The sequence below is a fragment of the Mesoplodon mirus genome, assembly GCF_964341445.2.
Source record: "Mesoplodon mirus genome assembly, chromosome: 8".
Taxonomy (NCBI): Eukaryota; Metazoa; Chordata; class Mammalia; order Artiodactyla; family Ziphiidae; genus Mesoplodon; species Mesoplodon mirus.
In genome coordinates, this window is record NC_138984.1 from 33550935 (window position 1) to 33564584 (window position 13650).

The window sequence follows — 13650 nt, forward strand, 5'->3', positions numbered from 1 at the left end:
CAAAAACCTGTGGTTACCTCTAGGGCTATAAAAGAGCAATTTTATTTTATAACATTCTGTTCTGTTTTGAATTTTTTATACTATACATATATTACTTAATATTTTATAGAAGGGGTTTAAAAAATAGAAAGGAAGTTTCACTAATGGCAATACAGCAGATTAGACACTGTAGAAGGCTTTCTTGCTAGAAAACAAAAAATAGAAAGTTGATCTAAAAAAAAATATTTTGTGGCTGGGAGCTACTATAGGAAGTAACAAAAATCAGAGGCCACTCCCTGCCCTCTCCCACTCTGCCCAATCCCCACTCCCCAAAATAAAAGCAAAAGCTGTGATCTAAAACCTAAGTGATGAGCACAAGCAAAGAGGAAAATTTCAAGGGCAGTGCTGCTAATAAACACTGTGGCTGGGAGTGGGCTTGGACAAACAGCTGGTAGGGGAGGAGAACTTAAAACTCCCAAGGTAAGACTAGGAACCTGAAAGATCCTGGTATGCCAATAATGTACCCTGGCTTCTGGTGAGAACAAATGCAGTTATTATTTGAAGGAACACAAACACAGTTAAGACTTTAGTTTCCTTTCACATTAAGATCAATCAAATATAAGCTTACAATCAAAGAGTGCCAAAAACACAAAGAAATAAGCCACCATAAGAAGGAGTCAGCAGGGCTTCCCTGGTGGTGCAGTGGTTGAGAGTCCGCCTGCCGATGCAGGGGACACGGGTTCGTGCCCCGGTCCGGGAAGATCCCACGTGCCATGGAGCGGCTGGGCCCGTGAGCCATGGCGGCTGAGCCTGCGCCACCGGAGCCCATGCTTCGCAACGGGAAACAACAGTGAGAGGCCCGCATACCGCCAAAAAAAAAAAGAAGGAGTCAGCAGAGTTAGACACCCCCTAAAGACTTCAAATATTGGAACCATGTAATACTGAATATAAAATAATTATTTAATATTCAAAGAAGTAAAAGAATGAGCCACAGGAATAAGCAAGCAACAAGAGACTATCAAAAGTTTAATTTGAAAGAGAACCAAACAGAACTTTCAGCAATGAAAAATGTAATTGCTGAAATTAAAAAGTCAATGGATAAATTAAGTAGAAAGTTAGAGGCAGAAGAAAGAATTACTAAATTAGAAGACAGGCTTTAAAAATTACCCAGAATGCATCATAAGCAAAACAGAATATAAAAAAATAAAAGGAACACACTTCAGACTAGGAAAATAGAATAAGAAAGTATAGCATACCTATAATTGGAGTCTCAGAAGAATAAAAAGAAAAACTGGACTAGAGACAATATGTGACGACATAATGGCTGACCATTTTTCAAAACTGAAGACATGAATCTACAGACAAAGGAAGCACAAAATGTACCAAGATAAATCAAAAGAAATCCATACCAAATGTAGTCAAAGTACAAAATTCTAAAGAAAAACAGAAAAAATCTAAAATGCAGCCAGAGAGATACAATCACCTACAGAGTATTAACATTAGATATACATCAGACTATTCAATAGCAACAATGGCAGAAGAAGTCACAAGAATAATAAAAAAGTAACTTTCAGAATACAATTGTATATGCTCAAAGCTACTTTTTCACAAAAGAGGGTGAGAGAAAGACATTTTTAAGATTAAAAAACTGAGAGTTTATAATGAACAGATCTTACACAAAAGCAATTCCTAAAGAATTAGAAAATAAAAATGATACCAGAAGGAAGTCCTGAGATGCTAGAAAAATGATAGGCAAATAAATTAATAACTCTATGAAAAACCTAAATAAACACTGCTTGTATAAATAATAATAACACTATTACAATTTTGTGTATCTGTGTTTTAATGATAGAAATAAAATACTGGAGAACTAAATAAAATAATTAACTCAAGGGGGTGATGACAGATAAACACAATATATCAAAACTTATAGGATGCAGGGAAAGCAGCTCATTCTTCACAATTTCAAAAATCACTACAAAGCTAAGGTATACAAAAGAATGTGGTACTGACATAAGGATAGACATGTAGATCAACAGAATAGAACTGAGAGTCCAGAAATAAACTCATACATCTCTGACCAAATAATTTTCAACAAGGGTGCCAAAAGCATTTGATGGGGAATGAAGTCTCTTCAACAAATGGTGCAGGGGGGCTTCCCTGGTGGTGCAGTGGTTGAGAGTCTGCCTGCCGATGCAGGGGACACGGGTTCGTGCCCTGGGCCGGGAAGATCCCACATGCTGCAGAGTGGCTGGGACCGTGAGCCATGGCCGCTGAGCCTGCGCGTCTGGAGCCTGTGCTCCGCAACGGGAGAGGCCACAACAGTGAGAGGCCCGCGTACCGCAAAAAAAAAAAAAAAAAAAAAAAAAGGATCGAAGTACTGATATATACCTCAAAAAAGTTATGCTAAGTGATAGAAGCTGGACACAAATGGTCACATATTGTATGGTTCCATTTATAAAACATATCCAAAATGGGTAAAATACAGACAGAAAGTAGACTGGTGGATGCCAAGGCTTGGGGGAGGGGAGAACAGGGAGTTACTGCCAACTGGGTACAAGGTTTTATTTTGGGGTGATAAACATTTTTTGGAACTTGATAGGGGAATTAAGATTTTGCAAGCCACGTGACACAGCCAAAAAAAGAAAGAAAAAAAAGATATGCAGCTAGCAAATAAACAATGAAAATATGCTAAACAGCATTAGTCATTAGGAAAATGAAAATTATAACCACAATTATATACATCTATATACCTATTAGAATATTTACAATTTAGAAGACTGATATATCAAATGTTTATGAAGATATGGAGCAACTGGAACTCTCATGTATTACTCGTGGTAATGTAAACAGTATATATTCTCTTTTGAGAATCACTTTGGCAGTTTTCTAAAAAGTTAAACGTGAACCTAATTATGATCCAGCCATTCCAATTTATGTATTTACACAAGAGAAATTAAAGCATATGTGCCGGACTTCCCTGGTGGCATAGTGGTTAAGAATCTGCCTGCCAATGCAGGGGACACGGGTTCGAGCCCTGGTCCAGGAAGATTCCACATGCTGCAGAGCAACTAAGCCCGTGCTCCACAACTACTGAGCCTGCGCTCTAGAGCCTGCGAGCCACAACTACCGAAGCCCGCGCACCTAGAGCCTGTGCTCCACAACAAGAGAAGCCACCGCAACGAGAAGCCTGCACACCGCAATGAAGAGTAGCCCCCACTCGACGCAACTAGAGAATAGCCCACGCGCAGCAACAAAGACCCAATGCAGCCAAAAATAAGTAAATATTTTAAAAATCCTATTTAAAAATAAATAAATAAAGCATATGTGCCCATATATCCCATAGAGGATAGTCTTTTTTTTTTTTTAACATCTTTATTGGAGTATAATTGCTTTACATCGTTGTGTTAGTTGCTGCTGTATAACAAAGTCAATCAGCTATACATATACATATATCCCCATATCCCTTCCCTCTTGCATCTCCCTCCCACCCTCCTTATCCCACCCCTCTAGGTGGTCACAAAACAGAGCTGATCTCCCTGTGCTACGCGGCTGCTTCCCACTAGCCATCTATTTTACATTTGGTAGTGTATATATGTCAATGCCACTCTCTCACTTCGTGTCAGTTTACCCTTCCCCCTCCCCGTGTCCTCAAGTCCATTCTCTATGTCTGCCTCTTTATTCCTGTCCTGCCCCTAGGTTCTTCAGAAACTTTTTTTTTTTTAGATTCCATACATATGTGTTAGCATACGGTATTTGTTTTTCTCTTTCTGACTTACTTCACTCTGTATGACAGACTCTAGGTCCATCCACCTCACTAGAGGATAGTCTTCTTAACAAATGGTGCTGAATAAAGGGACATCCACATGCCCACCCCCCCCCCAAAAAAAGTGAACCTAGATACAGACCTTACGTTCTTCAAAAAAATTGACTCAAAATGGATCATAGACATAAATGTAAGATGCAAAACTATAAAGCTCCTAGAAGACAACATAGGAGAAAACCTAGATGACCATGAGTATAGTAAGGATGTTTTAAGTATAAAATACCAAAGGCATGATCCATGAAAGAGATTATTGATAAGCAAGACTTCATTAAAATTAAAAACTTTTGCTCTGCAAAAGACAGTAACAAAAGTATGGGAAGAAAAACCACAAACTCGGAGAAAATATTTGCAAAACATGTATCCGATGAAGGATTTGTATCCAAAATATGCAAAGAACTCTTAAAACTCAACAATAAGAAAAAAACCTAATTTAAAAAGTGGTCAGGGGGCCTCCCTGGTGGCGCAGTGGTTGAGAGTCCGCCTGCCGATGCAGGGGATACGGGTTCGTGCCCCGGTCTGGGAGGATCCCATATGCCGCGGAGTGGCTGGGCCCGTGAGCCATGGCCGCTGAGCCTGTGCGTCCGGAGCCTGTGCTCCGCAACGGGAGAGGCCACAACAGTGAGAGGCCCGCGTACAGCAAAAAAAAAAAAAAAAAAGTGGTCAGGGCTTCCCTGGTAGCGCAGTGGTTGAGAGTCTGCCTACCGATGCAGGGGACACGGGTTCGTGCCCCGGTCCGGGAAGATCCCATATGCCGCGGAGCGGCTGGGCCCGTGCGCCATGGCCGCTGAGCCTGCGCGTCTGGAGCCTGTGCTCCGCAACAGGAGAGGCCACAACGGTGAGAGGCCCGCGTACAGCAAAAAAAAAAAAAAAAAAAAAGTGGTCAAAAGACCTGAAGATACACTGCAGCAAAGAAGATACACAGATGGCAATTACACATATGAAAAGATGCTCGACATTATATATCATAAGGGAACTGCAAATTAAATCATCACTGAGATATCATAACACATATTAGAATGGATAATATTAAAAAAAAAACCTCTATTAGATGTTGCCAAATATGTGGAACAATAGGAACTCTCATTAATTGATGCTTGGGATACAAAACCGTACATACAGCCACTCTGGAAGACAGTTTGACAGTCTCTTACAAAGTTAACCACAGGCATACCATACAATCCAGCAATTGTACTACTACGTATTTACCCAAATGAGTTGCAAATTTATGTTCCACAAAAACCTGCATGGATAGTTATAGCAGCTTTATTCATGATTGCCAAAACTTGAAAGCAACCAAGACGTCCTTCAATGAGTGAATGGGTGAAACAACTGTGGTATATCCATACAATGAATTATTATTCAGTGATTAAAAAGAAACAGGCTTGGGAATTCCCTGGCAGTCCAGTGGTTAGGACTCAGTGCTTTCACTGCTGTGGGCCTGGGTTTGAACCCTGGTCAGGGAACTAAGATCCCACAAGCCATGAGGGGCAGCCAAAAACAAACAAAAAAAGAAACAGGCGATGAAGGCACAAAAAGACAAGAAGAAACCTTAAATGCACACTGATAAGTGAAAGAAGCTACTTACTATATGGTTCCAAATATATGACATTCTTGAAAAGGCAAAACTATAGACACAATATCAAGATCAGTAGTTGCCAGAGGTTGGGGATGCGGGAATTCATATAGGTAAAGCACAAGAGATTTTTATGGTGATGAGATAATACTTTATGATACTGTTATGATGAATACATGACATTAATCCATAAACGTATACAACACAAAGAGTGAATCTTAGTGTAAACTATGGACTTCTGTTCATAATAATGTATCAGTATTGGTTCATTAACTTTTAGAAAATGGACCACACTACTACAAAATGTTAATAGTAGAGAAAACTGCATGCTAGGATGGAGGGGAGAGAAGGTAGGTGAAGGAATATGGAAGAAATCTTTATATTACCTGCTCAATTTTTCTATAAATCTAAAACTTTCAGAAAAAAATTAAGTCTTTTAGTTAAAAAAAAAAGAGCAAACAGAGTGTCTGTAAACTGAAGCCAGTAACAAATCATAGTATATGAACTCCGAAATTATCTTGAAATTTTAGGTTAAGTTACCATACTCTGAACAATGTTGGAGTTAGGGTGGACAGGAAATATATTATTTTTTCATTAACTTTTAAAACAAAAACTGAGAGGGTTTTGTCAGTAAAAATGTATAAAATAGCTGAAGACAGTGTTCTGTAGTCATATGCTCTGGGTTTGAATTTCAGCTTCATACTTACTTGTCAAATTAGTTAACTACTCTGAGCTTTAGTTTTTCTCATGTGCAAATAGGCAATTATACTGCATCTCCCTCAGAGGGTCGTTATATTAAACAAAATAATGTGTGCAAAGAGCTTGGTGCAGTTCCTAGTACAGGGTCAATACTCAATAAATTATTTCTGCTACCTATAATTATGCAAACTAAGATAAAAAATTCACCTATCTATATATAAATTACTTGGTTCCTAAGGACAAAAATCTGTTAAATATCAGTCATCTCACTGATGTAATAAAAACTTCCTGGGCTTAGTATAAAGCTTCTAAATATACTTTTCTATACTGTCTTTGAAAAATTGCAAAAAATTTTACTTTCAGATGACTCACAAGTTCTATTTCAATATTACTTTTAGTTTAAAAATTCAAACATCTGATGAATGTAGTAGGAAAAGGACATAGGGTCAGTCTAGATTTGATGAAAAAAAACAATGTTAACTTCCCTGAACTTCAATTCCTAATTTTTTAAAGATCCCATTCAGTTCTTAGATCTTATGTTTCTAATAACTGATTATCTTGATGACTTTTCAAATTCATTTAACTATCATTTATTGACTGACCTCTAATGTACACTGAGTATAAAAATAAAAGAACTCTATTCAAGGAGAAAACTTTTACAGAGTTAGATCCAATTGAAAATAAAGTCCTACTGAGGGACTTATTAAAACTGAAATAATTGCTGTCAAGAATGCAACTTAGGGCTTCCCTGGTGGTACAGTGGTTAAGAATCCGCCTGCCAATGCAGTGGACATGGGTTCGAGCACTGGTTGGGGAAGATCCCACATGCCACGGAGCAACTAAGCCTGTGTGCCACACCTACTGAGCCTGCGCTCTAGAGCCCGTGTGCCACAACTATTGAAGCCTGTGTGCCACAACTACTGAAGCCCACGTGCCTAGAGCCTGTGCTCTGCAACAAGAGAAGCCACTGCAATGAGAAGCCCACGCACTGCAACGAAGAGTAGTCCCCGCTCACTGCAACTAGAGAAAAGCCCTTGTGCAGCAATGAAGACCCAATGCAGCCAAAAATGAATAAACAAAATTTTTTTAAAAAGAATGCAACTTAATTTTTTAAAGTGTATTAAATACACTAAAATATTCACTATCTAAACATGATGACATTAAGATCAGAAATATTTTTGAGACTTTATTTTGATTTGTAAATATAAGCATTATGATAGAATACATGAAGATTATGAATTTAATTATTATAGCTACAAAATAATGTTTATTGAACGCTTCTTATCCTTAATAATTATTAGCCAGAATTATTAACAATCACTCTGCTATTCTGTGATATAGGACCCATTAACAACATTTTACACAAAAGGAAACTGAGGCTCACCAGTAAAGGTTATAAGGTTTTCATTTATTGAGCATTTACCATAGTAAAGTACTAGGCTCAGTGTTTTATACATGTCATTTTATTTAATCCTTTCAACAACCCTGTGATTCAGTTACTTGCTCCAATTTACACATAAGGAAATAAGATTTAAGCAGTTAAGTAACTCCAAAGATTACAAATATACTAGGTGGCTGAGCAAGAACTCAAACCCACATGCATTGATCCCAAAGCCCACTCTTTTATTATTACAATGTGAACTCTTTCAAGGTAACAGACAAACCTCCCTCCTTCATTAGTCATGGCTTTAAATTTTTTTTGTTTTTTTGGATAGGTTAACAAATTAAAGATGCTAAAATAAATTTTGTTCATTTTTGTTCTCAACTTTTCCTGGTTAAAATTTAATTATAGGCAGTCTCTAACACACAAAAGCCCTCCTGCAAGCAATCTACAGATCTCTGACCCCCCGAAAAAAAACTAGCATTTTAACTATGCAGGAATTACAGCCCCTGAGAAAATATTCTGTAAACAGATCCAAAAGTGGATCTAGGGACAGAAAGGTAAAAAGTGAAAATAGCTTAGGAGAAAAATTTTCTAAAAACTTACTCTCAGTTTCCTGGTAGGTGCCCTGATTCCATTACAAATTATCCCTAATGATCTAATTTTTTTTTCATTTTATTTATTTTCTCTTACCCTATCTGAAATTTCATCAATGAAATTTTCATTGGAGTTAACAAGCATTTTTTCTTAAAAAGAAAAAACTCTGGAGAGATTATCAGTCATTATCAAATTTGTGTAAATTTATATAAATATAGCTTTCTCCCTTTAAGATGAGTTAAAAACAGCTACCCCGAAAAGTTTAACTTAGAGGTTAGAACGCAAGTACATTTGAGGCTCAGAGCACCTTAAAGGGATTCTGCAGACCTGAGGTAGATGCTGCAGTGAACAGGGAAGGCAGGATGAATGCCCTGGGGAAGTTCACTAGTGAAGGGGTGGGATAACACAGGAAGCTTGCCAAATATAAACCACTTACTTCAGAACTTTGCCCAGACTGGGAATCTGTAAATGGAAGAAAGAGAACTTCTTTCCTACTATCTTCTGGAAATTCAAAACTCAAAAATTTCCTTTCAGTATGCAGTAACTCTATACTATGTGTTAAACAAGGTTTTCGTGTTTATTATATGGAAAAGTGGGTTTCAGTATCTGTTGACCTAACTCATTGTTGAATTGGAGATTAAAAGTACATTTTTAGGGCTTCCCTGGTGGCGCTAGTGGTTGAGAGTCCGTCTGCCGATGCTAGGGGACACGGGTTCGTGTCCCAGTCCGGGAAGATCCCACATGCAGTGGAGCGGCTGGGCCCGTGAGCCATGGCCGCCGAGCCTGCGCATCCGGAGCCTGTGCTCCGCAACGGGAGAGGCCATGACAGTGAGAGGCACGCGTACGGCAAAAAAAAAAAAAAAAAAAAAAAAGTACATTTTTAAGTTACAGACGTCCCCTTCAAAAAATAATTTGAATGAAGTGAAAAGTATTACTCCTTCCTCCCCTAAGTCTTCCATCAATTTGCATTATACTCCTCAATCCTGACAACTGCAGGGTGACTTAAAATACCCAATTTTCCCACCTAACCTCAATGTCAGCACATGCTATAAGTTATTATCCCGGGCTTCCCTGATGGCACAGTGGTTGAGTCCGCCTGCCGATGCAGGGGACACGGGTTCGTGCCCCGGGCCGGGAAGATCCCACATGCCGCAGAGCGGCTGGGCCCGTGAGCCATGGCCGCTGAGCCTGCACGTCTGGAGCCTGTGCTCTGTAACGGGAGAGGCCACAACAGTGAGAGGCCCATGTACCGCAAAAAAAAAAAAAAAAAAAAGTATTATCCCTAACTTTCAATTAACTATGTCAAAGTAAAGTTCCAAAGAATGTAGATATTAAGATTAAATAGCTAGGTATAAAATGTTCTTTTCCGACTGGTAACCATAATCAGAACAAAGTACCTATATACAAAGTGTAACTTGACTTTTTCATTAATATGTAATAGACAATAGTTAACCTTTATAGAGTCGTTACCTTCTATCATTTAAAAAAAAAATTATTACCTTCATGAAGGAGCTTGAGTTTAAATTCAGGTCTCAAGCACTCTACTATCCCCAGAAATGCCCCCTCTTTTCCACTGAAGTTCTTCCTTTGGGGGGCACTGAATCATGATGGTTGGGGCATCAGTTATGTGAAAGCTATAATTATGTCTTCACAGCAGCATTTTTTCTGTAATGAGAAGGTATTCAGTGTATATTTATTTTCCTACACATAAAGCAAGCTACTAGATTTTGTTCTGCAGGTTTTACTATAAAATAGCCATTACCAGCCTGGTATAGTTTACCCAGCAATTGACTCGGTTAAAGTGAAGACTAGGACTGTCTTTATAGAAGACTGCATGTGTCCAGGGGTTGGTGACTTAACCTGTGTTGGGGATTTGGACTAAGGCCTTGTTTCAACTCTCACATTCTGTAACTACTACAGAAACAAAAACGTCCACAGTAAATTGCATTTTTCTCCACAATGAAAATATTTACTAATTGGACATATTTTGGAGCCATAGAAGCTTGAGAATAAGGGCTTCCCTCCTCATACCCCATCCCCTATAAAATCCTAGAATTAAATTGATAAGCTTATGTCTTAAGTAGTATTGGGATTGGATAAAGAGAACAGAAAGAAAAGAGAAAGTATTAAATATATAACCTAGAGGGTAATAATTGGAGTTCAGAAAACACACTAAGGCCATTAAATTTTGCTGGCAAACTGCTTTCTAGAATGTTTCACATCACATTTTAAAAAGTGGATTTTACCTTATACCAAAAGCAAAGATTAGGAAGAATTAGAAGTTCAATGTTTTAATTTATAGCAAAAAAGGGCTTTTATTGTTTATACATACTGAATACATGGCAGAGGGGAAGACACTAGTCAGGCTGTAGTTACTCAAATCCCTGTGGACCAAGTTGGGGCTACTGCTGTTTTTTGATTTTGTTCAACAGCAAATCTATTTGTTCAAAACATTAAAGGTAATTCTCAGCTGTAATTTCTTAAAAATGGTCTTAATATTTGATTTTTTTTTTTTAGTTTTCCCGATAGACTTTGGTGTGGTAAAATTTATCTGTTAAAACCAATAATCTAACAGTAAATCCCCAAACGGGCTAACTGAAGGATGAAGCCACTTGAAGTTTAGAGTTTCTCTTAATTCTAGGCACTTTGGTTAATGTCTCAAGATTTAAAGGATATTGAAATCTTATATTTAAAATCAGTGTCTGACCTTATTAACTACATTAAAAAATACTGCTCAAAAGTACTTTAGAAAATAAAATTTCCCTCATCTTTTAGGGTAGGTAAACAACACAATGTTCCTTCTATGATGTATACAAAATTGCTATGAATCAGTGGTGTCAAAAATTAAATCAAGACTCCTAATTCACAAATATTTTATAGAGTAATTTATTTCTTAAAAGATGGGTTTTGCAAGTTGTATTGTGTTAGTTAAATCAACGTCAAAATGTTAAATGTATGCAAATATATATAAACAATCTACTTCAACTTTTCATTTTTCAGTGAAAAAATTTTAAAGCTAGTGTTCACAATGTCTCTTTTCCTTTATCTAAGGTTTGCCCTCTCTATAAACTTCCCTGTAATCTTGGTTTCTATCCATTTCTTACCCTGTACATACATACTTCTTTTTACCTCTTTGCTCTTTGAGGGATTTACAAATTATTTCATTTAGTCCTCACAATGACTCTAAGGTAGAGCTTATTATTTATTTATAGATAAGAAAACCAAAGCTGTCAAGTAACTTGGTTAAGATCACAGAACATTAGAGCTCAGATTCAAAACTAAGCAGGAAAAAATCACCAAAACCAATTAGGACTCCAAAGCACATGCACAGTCTTTATATCATACTACACCATGCCATTACATACAGAAAAAAAAAAAAACCTATAATAAAGAGGAACATTTTCCAAGCTGTAGTTCTCCAGATAATGTGTCTTCGTAAGAAACCTAGTAAATGAATCATGTAGGAAATCATTAGAACCAAAACTTGAAGTTAATGTTCTAAGCAAAGTTAAGAAAAACACTGTGAGTAAAAATACTAACTACTCTAGGTATTACATAGAGGGAACACGAAATACAACACGTAAGCCACTGTTGAAAAAACACCAAAGCCATCATTCTAGGTGTTCAGGTATCTTGGAATGCTTGTTAACTAATTTTCCCTTAACTAAAGGTCTCAGTCAAATGAAAAGAGTATTTTAGTGAATTCAACATTTCTGCTTTGTAAATTGAAGTTTTATCTTATTAAGCACATATTTAAGTTCTGTATCTTACTGATCATAGAAAATTTTTCCATTTGAATTAGGATCAACCTGTATTGAATATCAGGTACAGTATTTTCTTATTTTGATAAATTTCAAATTAATGATAGTTAAAAATGAATTAATCTACTGATTACACATTGAAAAATGTATTTTAACCAATGATATATTAACAATTAAAAATTACCTGAAGAACCTATTAGAAGTTTTATTTCAGGTTCTATGAATTTTAATTCAGACAATTTTACTGCTGTAACTCAAAAATTACTTATGTAAAAGCAAATGTTTGAAACTGTCAAATTTCTTTTTACTTCTAACAAATTCAAAAAATATGGATTAAATAACAAGACTTCAATTAAGAAAGAGAAAAAAAGTTTCAAACTTCAGGTGGTCTAACTTATGCATACAATTCTCACAATTACAATGAATCACATGGTTAAATGACCATGGCTTCTATTTGCAAGCCCAATCCTTTCCTAGGCCCTCAGCACAGCTTTTCTCTTTTTACTCCTGTAACCATTAAGCAAGTCTTACTTGTTCACGTTGCCATAGCTTCCAGTTAAACTGACATCTAAAGGATAACGATGGTAAAAACAGTTAACATCTACTATGTGGCACTTAATCTCACATTTGTCCAAGGTGTGGCACAGAGGCTAATAAATAAGCAGCTGAGGCAGGATTCGAACCCAGACACTCGGGTTCCACGGCCTGCACTCTAAGAAGGTGAATAAATTGAAAATAGTCTTAGTTTCATTGTCACTGCGCACTATTAACAGATTATTTTTCATTTACAATTGTTTAAATCCCTCCTCATAGTTTATGGTTGACTTAAATATCATATGTCTACTTAACTGTTGTACATCTTGAAGCAACGTAACAAAGGAAAGCTTTAGCTGTCTTCACCTGCACACATACCGCTTTGCCCCAAATTCTGCAATCCAGTTCTGCCTTACTCTAAACTGCCGTCTCTTTAAGAAGTCCCCCTCTTGAAGGATTTCTGGCGAACGCCTTAAAAAGCGACTAGGAGAGCTGAGTAGTATCTCTCCACCCATCCTCCCTCAGAAAAACAACTAAATTCCATTAGAATTATTCTCGGGACCTTCTGAGAATAAGACACAGGCCTTTGGGTAACTTCAAGACGAAAAAAAAAAAAGTCAAAAAGCGTTGGGAAAAGGTGTGGGAGGCCGCCTTTCCCCTTCTAAAAGCAAGGTATAAAGGAGCTCATAAAGAGAAAAAAGGAACCCTAAAATGCGGGGCGGCGCATAGGACCACACAGCGGGCGCTCCCGCCCAGGGGGTCCGAGTCCTCCTCCGTGGTGGTGCGCCCTTGGGTTCAGCAGCCCTCCTTAAGACACCTAACCTCCACCTTCTCCAGCCTGCCGGCTCGGGGCCCGCGGACCCCGCCCGGGCGGGGTACGGTAGGCCTCGTTAGGAGGGGCCCCGAATACGGCCCGAGGCGGGGCGCGGAAGGCGCCACCAAGGCCCGGCAGCGGCAAGGGGCGGAGGCCGGCGGTTGCTCAGGGACCGGGCGGGTCAGGAGGTGACGGGAGGAGGAGGCAGCAGGAAGAAAGGGGGATTGGGAAGCAGCGTCCCGTCCGTCGGCGCAGACAGCTCTGCCAAACCTCCGACTCCCCCAGTCCCGCCGCCGCCGAACGCCCTACAGGGCGAGAAGGGAAGTCCACAAAGTACTGGAGCAGAGGGGAGAAAATTCAAAACGAGTCTACTCAACCTCGTCTTGGCTCCGAGGCCCCGCCATGGAGACCAGCACAGTGCGCAGGCGCGCCCCTCCGGGAGCGCGCAGCGCAGTCGCTTGAGATAAGACCACTATCAGCCACCGT

The 13650-nt window shown here is 38.6% G+C and overlaps 1 protein-coding gene across 10 annotated transcripts in view; it reads right to left on the reverse strand.

Annotated features, from left to right (window-relative positions):
• Window positions 1-13591, reverse strand: part of CARF (calcium responsive transcription factor) — an 80443-nt gene extending 66852 nt beyond the window's left edge. For 6 of the 10 annotated variants that reach the window (XR_014294908.1, XR_014294909.1, XR_014294910.1 and 3 more), the window contains exons 1-2: window positions 13542-13591; window positions 9555-9720 (exon numbers count right to left, since the gene is read on the reverse strand). The gene's annotated coding sequence lies outside the window, so the exon portion shown is untranslated. Of the gene's footprint in view, window positions 1-1235; window positions 1335-9554; window positions 9721-12347; window positions 13226-13541 lie in introns of those variants that run through there. The other 4 variants (XR_014294912.1, XR_014294914.1, XR_014294915.1 and 1 more) reach the window with 4 other exon arrangements.
• Window positions 13592-13650: the final 59 nt, after the last annotated feature.